We start from the raw sequence: 5,316 nt of genomic DNA on the forward strand, positions 1-5,316 counted from the left end.
CGGCCGGTTCGCGGGTCGGGTCGCGATTGTCGGATTTCAGACGATTGTCGGCAAACATGCAGGTCTAAGAAAGAAAGGCCATAAAATATTTTATTTCAGTTAGGTAGGATTCTTATTAAAAAAGGAACCTTTGAACTTATGCTTCCTATATTTTTAGGACTGGTATTTTGAGAGTCATCAAGCAATCCTAAATGGTAACTTTGAAGCAAAAGATTTCTCTGTGTAGCAGGAGCCAATGATTTACATCTGATCTACTCTCCTTTTTTTTTCGTATTCAATGTTTTCCAATTATATTTTAAAGCCTCACCTTGCTGTAATTTATATCAAGTAGCTTGAATTGAATACCATATGAAATCATCTTTCCTCCACATTGAGTCATCCCATTTTTGAATAAACTGGTTTTTTTAAACAAAATCTCCAAATCCTGTGCTTATTGTTCTTTTTATATTTACGACTAATTACTTGTATAACAAAGGTTAGAACCAAGTTCTTGATCCAAACACATTAGATAGGTCCATTTTTTAACCAGGAAGGTGAGAGTCATGACATTGGTGACAGTTAGTTATACAGGATCTTTCCACAGATTTTCCACAATCTAGTTTACGTCTTGTTTCAGAGATCTAGCCTTTGAGGATTGTTTGTCTTGTTGAAAATTATGTACTTTTGAAAAGGCGATTGTGGCCATCTCCGTTCCAAAGATCAAATCCACAGCCTGTTTAATTCCTGAAATATTAACTCGCAAGGTTTCAAAAAATTTAGGGGTGGAAGAACCTGAACATTTTATAAGTTTTGTAAAATCTGAAACACACTTCAGAAGTTCCGCCCAGTCACGTAAGTAGAAACAATAATGGTGATAATAGTGTGTCCGTCAGACTGGCAATGACCAATGCATCTGCGGAGAATATTTCTCAAGAGACATAGAAGAGTTATAGGTTAAGATAGCAACTGCAGCAAACCTGCACTTATCACATTCACATGGCATTGGATAGAAGGGAGAGAGCCCTGCTGTTCATGGATAGATAACAACAACAACAACTTAGGTTAAGATGAATTGTGGCTTGTCATGACAATGAGACCCACCCCATTGTGGCAGAGGAAAGGTTGCCACATTTTGAACATTCAAAAGTTTCACTTTCACTTGTTGATGTGCGCAGCTTGTGGGCTTCTCTTTTGGTTCCAGCAATTCTGATTTGTGAACAGTAGGCACAAAGTTATATCAGTCGATTTGGGACCATAGCCAAGACATTTATAATGTGGAGACAAAGAGTAACCTTGTCTTCAAATAATCAGAGAGCTATGTAAATGTAAAATATGATTTTTAAAATGTAGAGAAAAAAAGACCTTGGCTTCTGATCTGTAACGAAGAAAGATACAGAAGGTCATTTTTACCAGCATCCATCAAAGTTCTTTCATCTTAATATTCTTAACCGTTTTGTTACAAGTATTCGTATGACCTTAGTTAGAGCATGCATCAGAATAACATTGAGTTACAATCAGTATACTGAATATGTATCTAGCTTAACGTTATTATCTATTATCTATTTGTTGTGGCCAAAATTTGCTATTCAAAAGACTTTTTAATGGCTGCATCGATCGATAGGCGGTTTTCAACAAAAGATTCTTTAAGATATTCTCCAGATCATGGCGCCCTTTTTTTCCCAGTTTTGAGACAGTTTAGCTGAAAAAAGCTAAATTTCTTTATTTCGCCGATCGCCTTTGTGGGCCGACGTTTCTGTCTTTGTAATTAAATTTTAGAAAATCCGCCAGGTTTGTTTATTTCAAGTTGTTCTTCCGTTCGATACTATCACGCATTGCCGCGCAATACTGAGCACTATTTTAAGTGTGCGACCCGTATAGATCTAGCCTCATGTTTTCTTTTTTTACTTGGTGCTAAATTCGACTGTGATCCTTTCGTTTGATGCCAATCATTGCTTTTTCTGGACTCCTTTGTCAAATTCTTTTTCTTGCCACTGGGAACAATCAACACGCTTCTGTCTCAATCCGTTCATCGAACGGGGGCCCAGCTAGTCGTTTATATTTTACTGTTCATTTATATTAAATGCATGTGACTGTATGCCTGTGTGTGTGTGCATGTTTGTGTGTGTGTGTGTGTGTGTGTGTGTGTGTACGTGGTGAAACACCAAATCAATGTGCCAAGATCTGGACAATAAAGATGTATCTTGTCTTATCTTATCATATGTAAACATAATTGCTCATCATCATGAATAACAACTGAGTGACTGCTTCGTTAAGGATGAAGAAACTCAAGGACACAAGCAGAAAAAGTCTACAATTCATGTATCAATAGTAGTAGTTAGTTTTTATCTCATTTTAAAAGACCTAGGGTACTAAGGGGGGAGGGGGTTTCGACACACTGTCTACTGTCTCCAATTTTTGTGTGGCACTTGAACAGAATTTGATTTTGGTCAGTCAAAATTGATTAAATAGTGGGGCTACATAGTGGGCTCTAATTTCTCACCAAATTTATTTTTAAGTATACCTCATTTGAAAAGGAAATGTATGTTAAATCAGAAAAAGTAAACTGCTCGGCCAAAATATCAACTGTATTATAATTCAGTGAGGTAAAACAACTCTGACGAAAACAAACTGCAAAAAAAATGTCAAATTTTAGAGAATCACCAACAAAGTAGAAACATAAATTACTAAGGACATTTTTTTATGTATAATTTATTCAATCTAATCTATATTTACTTCTGAATTTGCATGTCACTTTTCATTATTTATAAAAAGATAAAATTGTTCCCAAAGTTACAGCTTTTTTTTGTTGTGATTAGCTGAACCTGGATATCTTTACCACAGCCACATACTGGAACAATGCCCAATAGAAAATGAAAAACAGACACCATTTTCTGCCCCCTCACCCCTCCTCTGGGCTCCTGACTCTTTCTGCAGCCTTTCTAGGCTTACTACAACTCCTTGGCTTCTTCTTATCGCTACTTTCAATCACACCCCTGATCTTAGGGTACATAAATTAACACCTAGCCTTCTTAAATTAAGTTCTTGAATAAGGGCAAAAAATCTCAGCGGGTCAGTGTGCAAGTTGTGAATGTTAAATATCCCTTGGTGGTCCAAAATCTATAAGAAGAGCAGCCCTCGGCTTCGGCAGCCACCCAGGCAAAATTGAAAATTGATTCCTAACAAACTGAAAATGTTCAATCAATGTGTGCCACGAGCTCACACTACCTTATGCTGTTTGCAAACGCTGTAAAACACTTGCCAAAACAAGAAGATCTAGGGGTTTCGGTTTCTAAGATGTGCTGTAAATGTAAATACCCAAACATAGTATTTTAAAGACTTGTAGGCCTACTACTACATACAATGTGCATAGATAACCTACTGACATTTTATCAGTCATTGCTCCTTTCTTGTCCATTGAATTTTATTTTTGCTGCTCATCTTTATCTTCTATCTTCAAGTGTCTTCTTAGTATCAATGAGGTTGACTAGGCATAATTTGGCAAACACAGGTGATAATAATACATGTATGTACATGTGTGTATTAATAATAATAATAACAATAATATATAGCACTTACTTAGCATATTTTCATGCAATAGGCTTAAGAGTCTACAGCTTGCTCTGTGCATTTTACAACTATTTGTGTACTGGGCCCCACTTATAACAGTCGGTTATAACAGGATTCCGGCTATAGCAGACTTATAATTAATCCCAGAGTCTAGTCTCTTATTAGGTGCAGTGAAAAAGCATCAATACGACAGTGGATGAGCTGGGAGAGTAATTAAGACTGGACGATGATGATTCTGCCTACAAAGATGGCTACCTTGTGTTGGCACCATCAACTGACTTACAAACCATACTCCCACCACCTAAACATTACAGTTCCTGTGGGTCCTGGCAATAACAGGGCTGCTCAAATTGATCATGATGTGATGCCCGTGTTATTGTTATAGACGAAGTTCATTAAGTTTACATACCCTAACTAATACCAATTCAATTGGATCACTTAGATAACCTAGGGCCTACTAACAATTTATCAGTCATTGCTACTTCTTTATCCAGTGATCTCCTCATCTTTATCTTCTTTCTTCAAGCATGTTAAGTCTCATGGATAGAGGTTGACTAGACTTAATTTGAGACACAGTTAATAATGATAATATTAATAATAGCCTATCAGTACTTGCATAAATTTACGTAGCACATTTTCAAACTCTACGCTAAAGAATCTGTGCGCTTTACAACTATTCGTAATCTGATACATTAGTAAATAGCACATTGGAGAAAAAGAGCACAATATCTGCAGTAGATCGAGCACCCTGGGCCTACTTTTCATTTTCTTTTAATCATATTCCCGTAACAAGTCTTGTCACCCAACGGGAAGACAATGTGACTATGATGTACTACACCAAGGTCCTGCTATGTCACTGACTGGATTTCCATCAACATTCAATTCGACACCAACATGCAACCAAACCAGCTTTCCCTCTCTCTTTCCTGCACACATGGCATGACACATCATGAAATGTGTATACAATCAACTTACGCCTACTTCGGGAGTCTCATAGGAATACATAGGTGCAATGTTGGCAGTTGTTTAGCTTCATCTTTTTTCAGCATTCTTGTCTGTTTGTTTTAGAAATAATATGTCGATGGTCGGACCACTGTCTTAGCCAGGCATGCTTGTCCAAATGGCGGATATAAAATATATTTTTTTACTCTACTTTATAAATAAGAGACCGGACTCTAGGATTTATTATAAGTTATTATAAGCCTGCTATAGCCAAAATCCTGTGTTATGACCAAGACTGTTACAAGTGGTGCCCACTGTAAAACTTGACCAATCTGCATAAACTTAAATTAACACCGTCCACACGCAAAAGCTAGACTTTTTGCTTCACTTTTAATTCCAAGGCTTTTCACAACTTGTTGCTGATGCACTCTACTTTTGAGTACGAGACAGAGCTCACGTCACCACTTTTATTGTGTACATGATATGTACATGATATGTAGTCTAACTCTAATCTTTTTTTCCCTTTAATCCTGGCTGAGTGGGGTACATCATCACAGCAGACAGGTGTGGCCAAAATAACGTCCACATTAGGGAACTGAACTCACATCCACTGCATTCAACAGTGAGGAGCCTAAACCTAAAAATGACACCACAGATGCCAGTTGCCATAGTTTGAGTCGCTGGGAGTGTACATATGTAACTGTATGAGAGCATGGCTAAGATGTATTTGCTCTTAGACATGACTCTAAAGGTTCCACTTGAAATTGCACTGATGCAACATGACATGAACATACAAATATAACCCCAAGCAACAACAAAAATACAATA

This window comes from Aplysia californica, unplaced genomic scaffold (assembly GCF_000002075.1).
Source record: "Aplysia californica isolate F4 #8 unplaced genomic scaffold, AplCal3.0 scaffold00831, whole genome shotgun sequence".
Taxonomy (NCBI): Eukaryota; Metazoa; Mollusca; class Gastropoda; order Aplysiida; family Aplysiidae; genus Aplysia; species Aplysia californica.